General features: G+C 36.4%; 1 long non-coding RNA gene across 1 annotated transcript in view; it reads left to right on the top strand.

Moving 5' to 3' along the window:
• The window catches only part of LOC122745511, a 48,212-nt gene extending 28,925 nt beyond the window's left edge, over positions 1-19,287 (top strand). The window contains exons 4-5 of the long non-coding RNA XR_006355469.1: positions 11,418-11,503; positions 15,229-19,287. This is a non-coding gene — a long non-coding RNA (uncharacterized LOC122745511). The remainder of the gene's footprint in view (positions 1-11,417; positions 11,504-15,228) is intronic.
• The last annotated feature ends 762 nt before the right edge of the window (positions 19,288-20,049 follow it).

Genomic DNA, 20,049 nt, shown 5'->3' on the forward strand with positions numbered 1-20,049 from the left:
AAAAAAATTTGAAAAAGTGAATGAGAAAAAAAAAGAAAGGGAATGGTTTCATAGCCAAGGAGGGGAAAGCAAATTAACTTCCCAATCCAGTCATTCCAGAACTTTCAATTACCTCCAGGATCAATTTATAAACTCTTTACAACATAGCCCCTTACTCCTTTCCATTAATCCCACCAGTGGAGCTACTTAACTGTTACTTAATCATGATGTTTCCTCTACCACCTTCTAGTTTTGCAGTCTGTGTCCTTAATGCCTTGAATAAGCTGTTTCCTTACTTCTACCTCTTAGAATCCCTGGCTTCTTCCAAGCCTCTGCTCAAAAGCCACCTGCAGGAGGCCTTTCCCAGTACCCTTAGCTATTAATGCCTTCCCTCTAAGGTTGCCTTGTATCTTTTGTATGTATCTAGTTTTGTGGTAAAGATTAATATCACAAGTTTTAGCTGAATCATTTGGAAGGGGCCACACCTGGCCCACTCTGAGATTATGTATGCTACTGAGGTCAGGAGAACTCTCCATGAGCAGCTTTTGAAGGACCTCCCCTTTTGGGGGAGGAGAAATTGAACATTACTTGAAGGGAGGGGAGGCACTTGCGGAATGCTGAACGCTCTCTTGACTGAGGTCGTGGTGGTGCATGAGCAACTTTAGACTGGCGGGCTGTTCAGTTTGGTGAGTTGCCTACTGAAAACTCTAAATTCCTTTGAACCAGCTTAGGCTAAGTTTAGAGTTAAGAGCATCTATCTGTATTTCTATTTTCCCATTTCCTTATCTTTGATTTTTATTAGTTTCACCTTTGTTGTTTAATCAATTCCCAAGTAGTAAAATCTGATCCTTTTGTGAACTAAAGCTTAGAGTCTCCTTTCTTATTGGCCTGGGAGAAATATCTAAGAAGAATAGTTCAGAGGCGAGATTAAACCTAAAAAGGTCCCTCATATTTCCAGGACCCCAATATAAGGCAAGTCACCCAAATAATGTTCAGTATATCTAATTCTGGCCCTCACAGTATATACTTATTCAGATCATGTTTCTCCCCCATTTGAACATAAGCCTGAGGTAAGACTGTTTTTGCTTTTTCTTTCTATATCCAATGTCTGACCCATAGGGATTATATGATGGCAGCCAAATCAAATAGTAAATTCAAGAAGACCCAAAGATTGTTCCACCGTGGTATAACTCCCCAGTATATCAGGTGGTGGCTAGGTCGCCTGAAAGGCACAAAAAAAAAATTCCTTGGATACAAATTGCAAACCGTACATATTATTACAGACCTTTTGACTGAGTGATACCATTTTTTGGCATATACCCCTAGGAGAATGAGAAAGAACACTCAATATGTACAAAAATAATTATAGCAGTACTTTTTATTGCAGCAAGGAACTTAAACAAAATAGATGTTCATCAATTGGAGAGTGTACAAACTGGTACTAGAATACTTTTATAGCAAAAAAATGGAAAGAAAATATGTGACCAGCCATTTGGGAATGACAGCACAAATTGTGGTATATTACTATAATGAAATAATTTGAGGAATATTATTGATTCAAATAAATATCAAAAACAGAATCAAGAAAACAATTAATATGGTTACCATAATAATAAAATAAGAAGAAACAATCATGAAAGATGTCAGAACTCTGACCAAAGTAGTGACCAATAATTACTTTAAAAAACTGAAGATGAAATATAACCCTAGCCTCAACAGAGATGATGGAGCTCTACACCAGAAATGGGGCACACATTCTTAGATATAGCAATGTATTGATTTGTTTTGTTTGACTATATATTTGTTAAAAGAGAGGGCTTCTACTTTAGATAGTGGAAAGTGAGTGGTCAGTTAATACACATATATGCAAATACAAATTTAATGTTACCACATGTAAGGTTTAGTCTGCCAAAACAAGTATCCACATTAGGCATGGTAACAATGGAATATCTCTGTATTTTAAGTTCACCACTTCTCTGACAGGAAAGGAATGATGTGTTTTGCTCCCCCTTCATACTTTTGAACTTAAGACATCATTATGTTGATCAAAGTTCTAAAGTATTTAAAAGATGTTCTTCTCTATAATATTGTATCATTATATTATCGTATTCTTTTATTGTTATTCAGTCATTTCAGTTGTGTTTGACTCTTTGTGACCCCATATGGGATTTTTTTTTTTGTGAGGCAATTGGGGTTAAGTGACTTGCCCAGGGTCACACAGCTAGTAATTGTTAAGTGTCTGAGGCCGGATTTGAACTCAGTTCCTCCTGAATCCAGGGCCGGTGCTCTATCCACTGTGCCACCTAGCTGCCCCGGAATTTTCTTGGTAAAAGTTCTGGAGTGCTTACTATATGCTAGGCACAGTGCTAAGCATTTTACAATTATTATCCCATTTGATCCTCACAACAACCCTGGGAGGTAGGTGCTATTATTTTCCCCATTTACAGTTAAGGAAATAGAGATTAAGTGACTTATCCAGGATTACATAGCTAATAAATGTCTGAGGTCATATTTTAACTCAGGTCTTCCTGATTCCAAGTCCAATACTGTATCCACTGCATCACACTAGCTTCCCCTTAGTTACCAATTTTTGACTACTATGAAAAAAGTTGATATTTTGTAAATATAGATCATTCTCTTTCCTTTTATTTCTTTGGGATTTAGGTCTAGTAGTGCTATAGCCAGGTCAGAGGGTATTTTTACAGTTTGGTAACTCTGAGCAAAGTTCCAAATTGCTTTCCAGAATGACTGGACCAATTCACAGCTCCACTAACAGTGCATTAGTGTGCCTCTTTTTCATAGGTCCTCAAACATTCATCATTTTCCTCTTTTGTCTTTTCTTGTATGAAAGGTTTAAGGTTAAAATTGCCTTAATTTTAATTTCTCTAATTCTTGGTGATTTCAAGCATTTTTCACATTATTTTTAACAGCTTGGATTTCTTCCTTTGAAAACTGCCTGTTTACAGGATGAGGGAGATGCACACCTGTAACCCCTACTACTAGGGAAATTGAGGCTGAGAGATCTTTTGAAGTTAAGTATTTGGAACTATACTGGGCTAGGTGTCCTCAAAGTGTGGCACTACTAGTAGGGGACAACTGGGAAGGCCAAGAAAAGGAAAACCCACCCAGGTTGGAAACAGAGTAAGTTAAAATAAAATTTTTAAAAATCAACTCCTGTGCCAATCTGATAGGTTCCCTTCCATGAATGGCCACTGAACTTTTAGCCTAGATAGAATAAGATAGGAAGAACAAGAAAGGAGGAAGGAAGGAAGGAGGGAAGGGAAGGGAAGGGAAGGGAAGGGAAGGGAAGGGAAGGGAAGGGAAGGGAAGGGAAGGGAAGGGAAGGGAAGGGAAGGGAAGGGAAGGGAAGGGAAGGGAAGGGAAGGGAAGGGAAGGGAAGGGAAGGGAAGGGAAGGGAAGGGAAGGGAAGGGAAGGGAAGGGAAGGGAAGGGAAGGGAAGGGAAGGGAAGGAAACAAAAGGAATGAAAAGTTGCTTCTTTAACCATTTATCTATTGGGAAATGACTCAGTCTTATAAATTGGAACCAGTTTCTTACATATCTTGAATAAAAGATTCTTCTCAGAAAAAAAAATTGCTACAAAAAATTTTCCTATAATTTGTTTTTCTTCTAATTTTTACTATGTTAGATTTGTGGAAAATGTTTAAATTTTCTTTTTTTAATTTTTCCCCATTTTACTTGTATGATCTTACCTATAATTTATTTAGTCATGAATTATTTCTCTATCCTAGATTCAAAAGGTAATTAAAACTCTTAGTGCCTGACAGTGTATAAATGTTTATTCTCTTCCCCCTTTCCTTTTTTGTTCCTGTAATTTGTTTATTGTGTAACCTTTTCTATCTGGGTCACGTATCCATTTGGAGTTAATTTTGTTCTATTATGTGTGGTATTTGTAATTCTAACAAACTGCTATCCAGTTTTCCAAGCAGTTTTTGTCATATAATATCATCTTTGTCATATAATCATGTTTCCTCCTTTAACTGGGGTCTCTGGATTTACCCAAAACTGTATTTGCTTCTGTATTAGTTTGCTTCTTTATCTTGTGCATCTAATCTATTCCAATGATGAGTCTCTTTCTCATTTTTTAAAAACGAGTACCAAATTATTGTAATGACTGCAGCTTTGTAGTAGAGTTTGTGACCTGGTTTTGATAGACCCCTTTTCTTCTGATTTTGTTTCATTATTACCCTTAAGATTCTTGACCTTTTGTAGTCCCAAATGAATTCTGTTACTTTTTCTAGATTTACAAAATATTCTTTTGGGAATTCAGTACAGCCTACTTGTGACCAGTTAATAATTTCACAATTATTTATATCTGTCTTTATTTGTATAGAGAATATTTTGCAATTGTGATCATATAGTTTTTGTATTGTCTTTACAAGTAGATTTCCCAATTTTTAAAAACATTTTCTATAGCTATTTTTAATGGGATTTTTCTATCTCTTCCTGGTAGTTTTTGTTGGTAATAAACTGAAATACTAATGATTTACATGGGTTCATTTTATTTTTTTCAATGTTGCTGGAGTTGTTTCAATTTATTTTTATTTGACTCTAGGGTTCCCTAAACCATGATATCATCCTCAAAAAGTTATAATTTCATTGACTTTTTGCCTATGCTTATTCTGTTAATTTCTTTTTTCCTTCTTTCTGTGCCTAGCATTTCTGACAGTATATCAAATAGTAATGGTGATAATGGACATCCTTATTTATCCTTAATATTATTGGAAAGTTTATCACCATTACTTATAATGCTGGCTTTGGGTTTTTGATAAATACTATTTATAATTTTAAGGAAAGCTCCATTTCTTCCTGTGCTTACTAGTGTTGTTAACAGAAATGAATGTTACATCTTGTCATCTCCCTTAGGTTTTTAGATAGTTGCATATGTGTTCAGTTTTTATATTAATTCATTGTCTATGGTGCCTTTCAACAAAATGTAGTTTACCTGTTTATCTCTATTTTTACACTTGCTTTATCTGAGATAATGATTGCTATTCATGCCTTTTTTTTTAAACTACAGCTAAAGCATTTTTTTCTAGTCCTTTATTTTAACTCTGTTTTGATTTTCTTTTTGGAAAAAAACTTAGTTGAATTTTAATTTCTAATGTATTCGGCTATCTATTTTCTTCTGTTTTACAGGTGAGTTCTCATTTCCATTCATAGTTATGATTGTTAATTATGCATTTTCCTCCATCCTATTCTCTTATACTTGCCTTCTCTTTATGCCTTTTCTTCATAAAGAGGAAGGTGGTAAGAGAGAAGTGAGCTCAGTATCAGTACTCTGGGTTTGGTGTAATCAGCTTCTGTTCCCCTGCCCCTCTTCTTGTTTCCTCACCCAGAGCCCAGTAACATAATCTTAAACTTTTTCATTCATTTTAAGATACTCTTTGAAATTCAGTCTCCTTAGAATTTGTCTTGCTTATCCTTCTTATCTGTCTCTTTCTCTTTGCCCCTTTCTCCCATTTCCCTATTAAGTGAAATGTTTTTGTACCCAACCGTTGGTGTATATTCTTACCTCCTTTTGCTAATTCAGATGATTTGTTATTCATGCCCCCTACTCAACCATTTCTTATTTGCATAATGTTCTACTTCACAATATGATCATGAGTTAAATTCCCCCACTACTCTCTTTCCTAACCTCACCCCAGTATATTATTCTTCCCCTCCTTTCATTCTTTTAAGATTACCAAAATATAAGGGAACCACTCCCAGGTCCTCTTCTAATTAAACTATGAACCCTGATTATGCTGGGGTGCTTGCATGTTCTAGGATGAGGACACACCAGGTGCTGAGGGAAATTCCAGGATGATACAGCAACTAAGGTCTGATTTTGAAGTCCAGACTGTAAGGAATAGGGCCTTGAGAGAAATAAAGGCTGGCTGGATTGGGCCCTTCCAAAAAAAAATAGGGGCCTCAGGATATATTCACCAAAAGAAGAGAGTGGGCCTCTTGAAAAGTCAAATGGGAAAAGAGACAGAAAAACTTACTGAAGAAAATAATTGCCTAAGAATTAGGATTGAACAAATGGAAGCTAGTGACTTTATGAGAAACCAAGACACAGTAAAGCAAATCCAATTGAAAGAAAAAAAAATAGAAGGCAATATGAAATATCTCCTTGGAAAAACAGCTGACCTGGAAAATAGATCCATGAGAGAATTTGAAAATCATTGGTCTACCTGAAAACCATGACCAAAATAAGAGCCTAGTCATCATCTTCTAGATGCAGAGGGTAAAATAGAAATTGAAAGAATCCACTGATCACCTCCAGAAAGAGATCCCAAAAGGAAAACTCCCAGGAATATTATAGCCACATTCCAGAGATCCCAGGTCAAGGAGAAAATATTACAAGCAGCTAGAAAAAAGGAAATCAAATAAAGTTGAGCCACAATCAGGATAACATAGGATTTAGCAGCTTCTACATTAAAGGACCAGAAGGCATGGAATATGACATTCTGGAGGGCAAAGGAACTGGGACTACAACCTAAAATAACCTACCCAGCAAAACTGCATATAATGTTTCAGGGGGAAAAATGGGACTTCAATGAAAAAGAGGACTTCCAGGCATTTGTGATGAAAAGACCTGAACTGAATAGAAAATTTGACTCTCAAATCATGACAGACATTCAAAAGTTAAACTGTTTACATTCTTACTTGAGAAGATAATACTTCCAACTCATAAGAACTCTCTCAGTATTAGGGCAGTTGAAAGGAATATACATAAACAGAGGGCACAGGGGTGAATTGAATATGAAGGGATGATATCTGTAAAGCATTTGTCCATGTTTTTTGTGGGGCAGACAGGATAGGGTGGCTTATGTCTGGGGATGGATTTGGGTTCAGGGCCTCCTGGATCCAGGGCTGGTGCTTTGTCCACTGTATCACCTAGCAGACCCATGATGACATCCTTAAGATAAAGTTAAGGGGTAAGAGAAAAAAATGAAAAAGGTAAATTCACAACCAATGAAGAGGAAGTAAAAATAATTATTAGTCACTATTTGCCAAATCATATACCAATAAAACTGAAATAGAAAAATATTTACAAAAATGTAAATTGCCCAGATTAACAAAACAGGAATTAGAATATTCAAACAACCATATCTTAGAAAAAGAAATTGAACGAGTCTTAAATGAGCTCCCTAGGGGGGAAAAATAGTACCCAGGGATTTATATGCTAATTCCACCAAGGACAATGAATTCTAATACTACACAAACTCTTTGAAAAGATAAGAGTTATGCTAGATTCCTTCTATGACATAAATGTGGTCTTGATATCTAAACTGAGTCAAAACAGAAACAACACTGTAGATCAATTTCCTTAATGAATATTGATGCAAAAAAATTAAATAAAATATGAGCAAGGAGATTACAGCAATATATCACAAAGATTATACACTATGATCAGGCTGGATTTGTACTAGAAATGAAAAGCTGGTTCAATATTAGGAAAACTATAAACATAATTAACCATATCAGTAAAAAAAAAATTATTATTTCAAGAATTGCAGAAAAGGTATTTGACAAAGTACAACACCAATTCCTGTTAAAAACAAAACACTAGAAAGTACAGTAATAAATGGATACAGATAATTATCTATCTGAAACCAAGTATTATCTGTAATGGAGATAAATTAGAAGCTTTTCCAATAATATCAAGGTGATGCAAGGATGTCCATTATCACCATTACTATTCATTATCGTACTAGAAATGCTAGCTATAGCAATGAGACTGGAAAAAGAAAATGAAGAAATAAGCATAGGAGAAGAGGAAACAAAACTATCGCTTTGCAGATGGCATAATGGTTTGCCTAGGGAACATAATCAAAACAACAGCTTCAGCAAAGTTGCTAAAGGATATAAAATAAACCCACACAAATCACCAGTATTTCTGTATATTACCAACAAGATCTACCAGTAAGAGATAAAAAGAGAAATACCATTTAAAATAACTATGGCAGGGGGCAGCGAGGTGGCACAGTGGATAAAGCACCAGCCCTGGATTCAGGAGAACCTAAGTTCAAATCCGACCTCAGACACTTGACACTTACTAGTTCTGGGACCCTGGGCAAGTTACTTAACCTTCACTGCCCTGCAAAAAATAAAATAAAATAAAATAATAAAATAAAAACTATGGACAGTTTAAAATACTTGCATGTCTACCTGCCAAGACACAGACATGAACTACAGGAACAAAATTATAAAATATTCTTCACACAAATAAAGACAGATCTAAATAATTGGAGAAATATTCACTGTTCGTGGGTAGGCTAAGCTAATATCATAAAAATGATAATGCTGCTTAAATTAATTTACAAATTTGGTACCATACCAATAAAACTATGAAAGAAATTACTTTATAGAGCTACAAAACATAATAACAAATGGTCAAGAATATCAAGGGAATAAATGAAAATAAAAATGGGAAGTAAGGGAGCTGAGCAGTACCAGATCTCAAATCATACTATAAAGCTGTACTCATCAAAACAATTTTGTACTGGGTAAAAAGTACAGAGGTTTATGATTAGTTTCACAATATACCAAAACAAATGACCACAGTAACTTAGTGTTTGATAACCCCAAAGGTCAAATAGTAAAACAATGCACTGTTTGACAAAAACTGCTAGGAAAACTGAAAAGTGTTCTGGTAGAAACTAGGCATTGACCAACACCTCATACTATATGCCAAGATAAGCATTTAAATGAGTGAATGATCTAAACATCAAGAATAATATTATAAGCAACTTAGTGGAGTATGAAAGAAATTACCTGTCAGATCTATAGATAGAGAAAAAGGTTTGCTTGAGGTAAAATGGATAATTTTGATTAATAAAATTAAAGTTTTTGTACTAATAAAATCAATGTAGCTAAAATTAAAAGAAAAGCAGCAGCAGGGACAATCTTTGTAGCAAGTTTTTCTGCTCAAGGTCTTATTTCTAAAATATAGGGAATTAAGTCAAATTTATAAGAAAAAAATCATTGTCCAATTGATAAAGGGTCAAAGGATATGAAAAAGTTTTCAGAGGAAGAAATCAAAGACATATGGGCTTCTTGAGATGTATAATTGGGGGGGGGGACCTCCTTGCATCAATGTTCAGATATGACTGGGTTTCTAGTCCTAAGTCCTGAGTTAAGGGTCTCTAAGCAGCATGTAGAAGCGGTCCAGCTTCCGAGCCACACAGGGCTAGATATAAAGAATGCAGTAAAGTTTTCTCAGAATTCCCACAAATGATTAAAGTTTTCTTACAGGACTGAAATTGGAGTAGATCCATAATAGAATAGAAAGGGAACTGACCTAGCTCCAGAACTGACTCACAAGATGGAGTCAGTGTGGTTCACTCAATTCCCACTACCAGCTGCTATCCTAATTCCTTCAGTTCCCTCAGTAGTAAAGGTAACAGTGCCGGAGGCAAAGGGGCAGGGCAAATAGTAAGGCTTTTTGTGCTTCCCTCAATTTCATCAGGAAAATGGGATTATTGAATTATATTTCATTCAAACTTTGAAGTAATCAAGCAGCTCCCAGGCACAAGGGAAGAGAAGGATCTAGGGTATCCCTGATGATACTGTTCTTGTTTGGACATCCTTAGGAGATTCAAAGATGGCCCAGACTGGGAAAAATATTCCCAGTGGTGACACTGTCTAGACATGCTGAATATTATATGTCAGTTTTAATGAATGGTGTTATTGAATTTATTGAACTATTTTACTCAATGAGAAAAATGTATTTTGTATTGATCTACTATAAAAGGCAATGAATATTTGGCTTTTTGTTGTTGTTGTTGTTATATACTATTTGCACACTCTACCCTTCTACCCTGAATTCTTAATTTGCAGAGCAATGCAAATGTTCAGTGAAAAAAAGGTTATAAGGTATTGTCCTTTTCATATGTGAATAGTGTGGTTGGAACTAAACAAAGTTGTCATCATTGCAGTTATTCCTGCTCTTATTAAAGTGGTCAACTAGGTAGCCCAGAGTAGTTAGGTGATACAGTAGATAGAAGGTCTGGCTTACAGTCAGGAAGACCTCAGTTCAAATCTGACCTCAGACATCAGCTGTAGGACTGTGGGCAATTCATTTAACCCTATTTGCCTCCATTTCCTCATCTGTAAAATAAGATAAAAAGGAAATGGCAAGCCACTTCAGTATCTTTGCCAAGAAAACCCCAAATGGGGTCATAAAGAGTCAGACAAAACCAAAATGAGTGAACCCTCATTGCCCTGCAAAACTAAATTAATGAGAGGTGGACTTTACAAAGACAATTGAGCTCACTCATATGAGGGGCTGAAAGTGGCATCATGGCACTCTTGGACCGAGAAACTATGCCTCTACCCAGACCAGCCCGAGCTTTGAGCAATCTGGTTGGTTAGTTCTTGTCCTTCATTCTCAAAGAGGACCAAAATGACACCACTATATTAGAGTCAAGTTACAGTATTCTGACAATGGATGATCAGATCAACACAAGTTTGGAATGCTCTACCACATGTTAGACACAAATAGTCCATATGAAACTTTGGGTTGGATTCTCTAAATTTGCACATCACTTGTTTTTTTGAGCTACTTCAATTCTGCTTTGCTCATAGACCGCAGCACCTTCTCTGATGAAGCCACATGCACACCATACTGGTCAGTCATGTGTCGGTGTTTCCCATGTCATGCAATCAATTCCAAAATTCTTAAAAGAGACCTTTAAAAAAAAGAAAAAAAAAGAGAGAGACCTTAATAGTATCCTTATATCACTTTTTCTGACCACCATGCGAGTGCTTTTCCTGTATGAGTTCTCCATAAAATAGTCTTTTAGGCAAGTGTATCTTTGACATTCAAACAGTATGGCCAGCCCATCAGAGTTGTTCTCTCTGCAATATTGTTTGAATGCTTGGCAGTTTAACTTAAGAGAGGACCTCAGTATCTGGTATCTTGTCCTGCCAGGTGATCTTCAAAGTCTTCCTAAGATAATTCAAATGAAAAGGATTCATTTTCCTGTCATGGCAAGGGTAAGGGCAGCTAGGTAGTGAGAGGATAGAGCATTGGCCCTGAAGCTGGGAGGACCTGAGTTCAAAATCTCACCTCAGACACTTACTAGTTGTGTGATCCTGGTCAAATCACGTAATCCTGGTAGCCTTAAACATCCAGGGCCATCTCCAGTCATCCTGATATATATCTTGCCACTGAACCCAGATGGCTCTGGAGGAGAGAGTAAGGTTGATGACCTTGTACAGCCTTCCCTCACTTAAATCCAATTCACTACAAGTCCTGACATTACCCCCGATATCATGGTCCTCTTTGAGAATGAAGGATAAACAACATGGTGCTGGTATATCATCCAGGTTTCATAGGCATACCACAATAAGGTCAGCACAATGGCTCTGTAGACATTCAGTTTAGTAGTCAGTCTAAATACCTCTCCTCTCCCACATTTTCCTTCAGAGCTTCCCAAATGCTGAACTAGCTCTGGCAATGTGTGTGTCAACATCATTATAAATGTCTACATCCCTGGAAAGTATACTGCCAAGGTAAGTCAACTGATCCATAGTATTCAAAACTTCTCCATTTGCTGTGGAACCAATGGTTCCATGTATGGATGGTGTGGTACTGGCTGATTGAGCACCTGTGTTTTCTTGGTGTTAATTGTTAGGTCAAAATTAAGACAAGCAGCAGAGAACAGATCCATACCTTGTTGCATCTCAGCTTCAAAGGCTGCATTGAGTGTCCAATCATTTGCATACAAAAATCATGCACCAATATTCCCTCCACTTTAGTCTTGGCTTGTAGCCATTTCAAATTGAAGAATTTACTATCTGTGAGCAATCTAGAGAAAGAATCTACCTCCAACCACAATCAAGCTTTCTTGTAAGGTTAGGTGGGATCTGCTAGGCTGAGTGTTTGAAATGAAGACTTTAGAAAAAGGAAAAACTCTGTATCTCCCCAAATTATTGGATATTAATAATAATTTCTCTTACCAGGAAAACAAGAGCATAAATCTAAGAACAAATATGCTATTCTAGCAATATTTATGAGACAAAAAGATATCATTCTAATGTGCTGCCTCTCTATCTAAATAGAGAAGAGTGGCCAGTTCAATGGCCCCTTCTTTCACTTCCTTCCAGTCAGACTCAAAGTTTTCTTTGATGAGAGCAAGATTCTAGAAATACCTGTTCATGTCTGCCTGAAAGCTGCATTTAGACAACCCATGTGAACATGGGCATAGCATACATGAGCAATACACACTTCCTACATTTTTATCACCAATATTTAGTACATGGTAAATATTTAATGAAAGTTTTTTCATACATTCATTCATTCAATTATTTTTTTATATTGGCATTTAAAAGAAACCAGTTTCTCTGAGGTAAAGGTAAGGTAAACAACTGTATTGGTGATCTATTTGATTTGAAGGAGAGGCAATAGGTGGTACACAGGATAGAGAAATAGATTTCAGTCTTTGAAGTGGGGGAGTTCATGTGGGTGTGGGTATGAGGGAGAGACAGAAAGACAAAGAAACACACACACACAGAAAGAGAGAGAACTGTGAATGACTTGACTATTCACCACAATACAATGATCCAAGACAATCCCAAAAGACTATTGATGAAACATACTATCCACCTCCAAAGAAAGAACTGATATTGATGGAACAGACTGAAGAATTTTATTTTTCACTCTTTCGTTTTTTTCTCTTTTAATCAACTTTCCTTGTACAAAATGACAAAATGGCAATGTTTTTCATAGTCATGCATGTATAGCCCATACCTTTTGCTCAATCCACTTAAACAATGCTTTTCTCTAAACTAAATTGCTTCTGTTATACATACCCACAATGGCTGTCACAATCTCAACAACTTCTTATTGATTGATCTTAGATCTGAGAGGTTGTTTTGGGATAACTGCTGGTTTGGGTGGAGAAAAAAAAATTCAATTCCTACTTATGAAGAATATTCCTAACATCTTTCTCCAGATACTAACTAATCTGAAAATTGAGAGAGCTAGAATTAATATCTAAGGCCTCTTTCAAGTATAAGAAGCACTGAACTTATGATGCTAAAATGAATGTCAGGATTCTTTGAGAAAATATTTTACCATTTTTATTCTCTGAAAAGATATTAATGCTATCACCAACTAACACCAGCATACATTTCTATAGTGTTTTTTATTGAATAGAATTTATTTTTCCAAAATATATGTAAAAACAAAATTTTTAACATCAATTTTTTAAAAACTGTGTTCCAACTTCTCTTCTACCATCCATTCTATAGTGTTTTGAATTTGCTACCAGTAGACTTAAAGGCCAATGAACTTACTTCAAGTTAAACCAACAAGCATTTGTTAAGCACCTACTTGCTAGATATTGTGTTAAACCCTGGGAATACAAAGAAAGGGATAACAACAACAAATAGTCCCTGCTCTCAGAGAGCTCACAGTCTAATGGAGCAAACCATATGCAAACAAATATGTACAAATAAGATATCTAGATATATAAGATAAATTGGAGATAATATCAAGAGAGAAGGCATTAGTATTAATGAAAATCAGGAAAGACTTCATGCAGAAATTGAGAATTTAGCAGAGAATTAAGAGAAGCCAGAAAAGTCAAGAGAAAGAGACAAGGAAAATGTTCTAGGAATGGGAGATATTCAATGAGAAGGACCAGAGAAGGGGGATAGGGTATCATATTATAAGAACAGCAAGGAGGCCTGTGTCACTGGTTATTAGAAGATATAGAGAGGAGTAAGAAGTAAGAAGATACAATGATAGGAAAAGGCCAGGTTATGAAGGGTTTAAAAGTCAAACAAATCATTTTAGATTTAATGCTAGAAGTAATAAGAAGCCATTTGAATTTATTTGGAGGGAGGGAGGCTGTGTGTGACATAGTCATACCTATGCTTTAGGAAGATAAATTTGATGGCTGAATGGATAATAGACTGGAATTAGGTGAGACTTTAAAGAGGGAGATTGGTCAGCAAGCTATCGTACTTCAGTGAGATGATGAGGACCCATTCCAGGATTCTGGCAGTATTGGAGGAGACAAGGGAACATATACACAAAATGTTACAAAGGTATAATTGACAGGAGTTGATGACTGATCACAAATGGAGGGGAGAGGGAAGTGTGGCAGTGAGAGAAAGTGAGGACTTGAAGATGATACCTAAACTGTAAGAATAGGTGAGTGGGAGGATAGTAATGCCTTATATACTAATAGAGAAGTTTGGAAGACAGGAGGGTTGGGGAAGGGGAGGGTGACTAATTCAAATATTTTCTTAGTATTCATTGAATACCTTACTGTTAGTAAAAGGGTATCAATATAATAATATTTTGTCATTAATTTTTTTCCTTGCCTCACTTGTTTAAAGGAAATAGATGAATTAGGGAGTTTATACCAAGTAGCCCTAGTAGTCCTCCCTGTGATCATTCAAAAAAAATCTATCATCTACCTATCTATCTATCTATCATCTATCTATCTACCTATCTAATCTATCTGTGTGTGCATATATATATATGTACATATATATATAGCTTTGCACTTATTGATGTTGAAAATAAGTATACTATGAGCTACACAACATAGTATTTAATGTTTTCTTATTTCCATTAAGATAACACATATTTGCAGGCCTTGAGAAATCTGTTAGCAGGGCAATTTTCCCTTTCTTTTATAAAAACTAACACACCTGTGGAAAAGTTCAGTGGGAGCTTACATGGAGTTGACATTGAGATGCTAGAGATGCAATCCATCTTTCTAACACATGCAATGCTTCATTATGAGACTGCTAGACAGCCTGCAGAGATAAGAATGTCAGAATACAAAAATGGAAAAAGATCTAGGTTTTTTTTATCATTCCTCTTTTTATTTATGAATCAGCTTACGTCAGAGGCTGCCCATCCTCTGATCCTCCCAGTTTCAGAAATTTCATCAAGTGGAGAAAAATCTAAAAGGAAGTCGTCCTGTGAGCAAAACTGGATTGATAAAAATTCTGACGAATGAAGTTGTGCATCAAAGGATTATAAAATAACAATTCATTACCTGACACCTTCCCATAGGAATAAGGAAGATAATAGAATTCATGCCTTGTGGATAGAAATCTTGCTTAGTACTGATGTAGGGTCACAGCCTTTCATTTAAACGTTAAATACTGAGGTAGGTGCAGTTTTATTTTCAACATTGCAACAATGGCTGTGTACATATGTGTGTACACTTTTCTGTGTTCTGCTATTTGTAATAAGCTTTTCTCTCTATCCTTAGGTCTTTGGTACTAAATGTGAAGATAAGTCTGAGAATAAGGGGGCACCCCATGATCAAGACATGTATCCTGACTCCATCTCCTGGTATAAATAAGGAAGACAAAGAGCTTCAGGCCATGTGGAGGAGTATATTTATGTAGGACTGTAGCACATAATTATCTAGTTCTGTGGTATATGTAATTTTTTTCAACTTTCCAGCCTTGGCTATACATGTATACATACGCTTTTCTGTCTTCTTGCCTGATAAGATTATATATTTGTGATGCTTCCCTATGTTTTTCCATATAAAATGATTTGCTATAAATTGGGAGAAAGAACTTGAAATATGGAAGAAGTATTAGACCATTTCATTTTACCTCAGAAGGCCTAAGTAAGATCAATTGGAATTAGCAAAGAAGCAACTTTAAGCTTGATGGAAAAAGAAAATTTCCTTACTTAGAGAACTGTTGTTAGTCCTTTGTTCTCAAAAAGGACCAATGACATCAGGAGGGTGATATCTTGAATTGCAAGTGAATTGGATTTAAGGGAGGTAGAACTGTGCAAAGTCATACGCCCCACTCTCTCCTTCAGAGACATGGAAATCCAGGGGCAAGACAGGTTATGGGGCAGCTAGGTGACACAGTGGATAAAGCACCGGCCCTGGAGTCAGGAGGACCTGAGTTCAAATCTGACCTCAGACACTTGACACTTACTAGCTGTGTGACCTTGAGCAAGTCACTTGACCCTCATTGCCCCCCCCCAAAAAAAAGAGTAAAAAGACATAGGTTAGGATGACTAGCAATGGCCTGGGATGCAATGGGAAACCTTGGCCTTTTTAAACTGAGGTCTTTCCCAAGTTTCAAGTTTGTCTGAGGCAATACCCATCCGGTAATTAAAGAAAGGCTAGGTAAGAATTGAGGCAAAAAGATGGCCTACTTTGCCTTCAATCTGGGAATCAATCTGGGAAGGGAAGATCCTCAGAATTTCTGGCCAGAACAGACACAATTGCTATTTACACTCACTCTCTGTGAGAGCCAGAGTGATTTCAGTTTAAAGGCATAGACAAGTAGCTCCATTTGAATTCAAAAGAGTTAACTGTCCCATTTTTTAGGGGGAAAAATAATGATGGAGTAAATAAGTAGGGAAGAGGAAAAAAATTGAATCTGCAAACCCCAAGATACCTTGTGAAGTATAAGCAATGGAGGAGGAGGAGGAAAGGGAGAGAAGAAGGAGATATCATTGCCCAGATAGAACTGGTTGGTTGGGTCCACATGGGGGCAGCTACTACTACTCACAGGTTCACAAATTATTTTTCATCCTTCATTCTTGAAAAAGACCAATTCACTTGCAAATCAAGATATCAGAGAATTATTCTAAAGTGGAATAAGCTGCCTCTAGAGGCAGTAGTTTCCCTTCATTATGTGTTCTTAAGTAAAGATTGGATGATCTTTTATCAGGTGTGATGTAGAGGGGATTATTCTTCCTCAATGATGGGTTAGTCTAGAGCTCTCTCTGAGATCCTTTCAATTTTAAAATCTTATGATTCAGGATGCAGATGCTGAACTATATGTTGTATTTTAACAAAAACTATGAATAGCACCTTTTCCAGTTCCCTACTACCTTGCCTTGCCTTTCCTCCAACAGGTATTCCTCCTCCAAACCCTGCTGTTAGCTACATACCACTGTCTGACACCCTAGGAAGACTCCACTATGAGAACCCCTAGAAACTTAATAACCTGCCTGAACTCATTCTTCATTACTTGACTAACATATACCCACACAGCCCAGAGATTCTGAATCACTGACTGTTGAAACCCACTTCTGTTTTCCACCGATTGTTCCCCTATTTCCATACTTAACTCACCTATCCAATTTTCCACTCTGAAGCTACCCACCCCTTCCACTGTGTTCTCTGGAATGTCTGCTCCCATAGGTAACAAATTTGCTTTTGTCTTAAGTTTTTTCCTTTTTCCCTCCTTCTGTCATGGCTCTCTCCTAATGATACTGATTCCCTGGTCACCCTTTCCAGGACACTCATAGACCTGATTCATTGGTCATGGTGTAGTTGGAATATTCCTTGAGCTCTTGTTCCAATTCCAGGCTCTCCCTCTACCACCATTACTTAGTAACTTGTTCTCTTTTGAGATTTGTTCAATCCATATTTATGATCCAATCAAGATTTGGGAAGCTGTTATCTGCCAACCCTCTGGCAACTCTTTTGTCTGCCTCAATGAGTTCAGTGCCTGGATCACAGTCGTTCTCTCATCCCCAACTCTTGCATTCATACTAGAGGACCCCAGTACACATATTGATACTTCCTCAAACACAACTTACTCCCTTCCCATGACCTACTGCTCATCTCAGTTACACACAGAGATTATCACATCCTCAATCTTGTCATGTCCCATAAAGATTGAACTTCTATGTTCATGAACTCTGAAATTCTTTTATCTGATAGTGATGCTACCATTCCACTCTTACCCTGCCTTGTAACACCTAACCGTGTTGTTCATCCTCACCATGACAATCCCTTCACCCCCTCAGTTCTTTCCCAAGCTCCTCCCTTCCCCATCTTTATCTTTTTGTGAAGCAACTCAACTCTTCTTATTTGTAATCCTTTGCCCCTATATCCTAATTTCAATCTCAGCCTAGGATAGCTCCCACCATCCACTGCCTTTGTTCCTACTCACATGCTGCTGAGAAAAGGTAAAGAAAAACATGAAAACATACTGATTGGATCCACAATAAATTTGTTACATAATCACAGTTAGACCCTTTTATAGCAAAGATGCAGCAAGACAATCCTTTTATACCTCTCTCATTTACTATTTCACTCACCACAGCAGCTTTTCTAAACGCTTTCATCTCTTCTTAAATCTCGCATGATTCCTTCTCCCCACCCCCTGCCCCGCTGACAAAAAAAAAAAAAATTAAGGCCCTACAACTAAGAGATTCCTCTTCTCTCCATTCCTCATCTCACATTCCTCAGATTCTTTCTGCAACTATCTTCCACCTCGATCCAGTCTCACATGATACAATATCCTTTTCCCTTGTCAAGGCAAATCTTTACATGCACAACCGAGCCCATTACATCCCATCTTCTCCAGAGGAAAAAAAATGCATCTTCTATCATCCCCACTTTTTCACTAATCTTCAAACTCTTCCTAGCTACTTACTGCTTCCCAATAAGCTAAAAGCATGCCCATGTCTCTCCTATCCCCAAGAAACATTCATCTGATCTCTCTATCCCTGATAATTATCATCTTATAACTATTTCCTTTCATGGCTAGGCTCCTTGAGAATGCTGTCTACAATAGGTACTTCCACTTCCTTTCCTCTCACTCTCTTTTCTTAATCTATTAAAATAATCATGATTTGTGTTGTTCTTGCTACTCATGTGGTCAATTATTTATTATGCTCCTAATATTGGACTAGTCTTGCATTCCTGATATAAATCTAACCTGATCACAGTGTATAATCTGTGGTATATGCTACTGTATAGCCTCTTTGCTAATATTTTAAATTTTTGCATCAGTCTTCATTAGGGATATAGATCTGTGTTTTTCCTCTCTCTATTTTGACTCTCTTTGGTTTAGGTACCAATAAAATACTTGATTCACAGAAGGAATTTGGCAAGATAGCTTCCTTTCCTAACTTTACAAGAATTTTGTGTAATATTGGAATTAATTTTTATTTGATTGATGAAAATTTGTAAATCTATCAGGTCCTGGGTTTTTTGGGGTTTTTTTATCTGAACCATTTCATTTGATATGTTTAATTTCTTTTTTATGAGACTTTATGTTTTTTACATTCTCTATTTTTTCTTATATTAATCTGGGTAAGTCATATCTGTAAATATATCTCCATTTCACTTAATTTTATTGGCATATGGTTATAGAAAATAGTTTCTAATAACATTATTTCCTTTTCGTTTGTGATGATTTCTCCTTTTAAACTTTTGATATTGATGTTCCTGCTTTTTTTTCTTAAAATCTATTCAGTAGGAGGGCAGCTAGGTGACACAGTGGATAAAGCACTGGCCTTGGATTCAAGAGTATCTGAGTTCAAATCCAGCCTCAGACACTTGACACTAGTTGTGTGACCCTGGGCAAGTCACTTAACCCTCATTGCCCTGCAGAAAACAAAACAAACAAAACAAACAAACAAATATATATATATATATTCAGTAGGGGGCAGCTAGGTGGAACAGTGGATAAAGCACTGGCTCTGGACCTGAGTTTAAATCTAGCCTCAGACACTTGACACTTACTAGCTGTGTGACCCTGGACAAGTCATTTAACCCTCATTGCCCAGCCCCCAATATATATATTCAGTAAATGTTTATCTATTATAATGTTTCTTTCAAAAACTATCATTAATTCAATGGATTTTCTTTACTTCCAACTTTATTAATCTCTTCTTTGATGTTTCAGGATTTCTCTATGGGCATATAATTAAGATTTTAAAATGTTTTTTTCTACTTTTTTTAGTTGAATTCCCAATTTGTTTATCTGCTGTTTAATTTTTTTGTTAATGAATTTAATGTTTAAAGATAGAAATTTACTCTATCAACTACTTTGGCTGCATCCCACAAATTTTGGAATGCTGATTCATTGCTTAATGAAATTATCTATTGCTTGTATATTTTGTTCCTTTACCCACTCATTCTTTAGGATTATGTTATTTATTCAAAAATTAACTTTAGCCCTTTCTCTTTGGTGTCCCTTTGCTGAATATAATTTTACTGCACAGTAAAAGATGTGCTGAATATTTCTGCTTTTCTGAATTTGCAAAAAAAAAGGTTTTTGAACCTTCATATATTGTTATTTTTTGTAACAATGCC

The sequence above is a fragment of the Dromiciops gliroides genome, chromosome 3 (genome assembly GCF_019393635.1).
Source record: "Dromiciops gliroides isolate mDroGli1 chromosome 3, mDroGli1.pri, whole genome shotgun sequence".
In the NCBI taxonomy this organism is placed as follows: domain Eukaryota; kingdom Metazoa; phylum Chordata; class Mammalia; order Microbiotheria; family Microbiotheriidae; genus Dromiciops; species Dromiciops gliroides.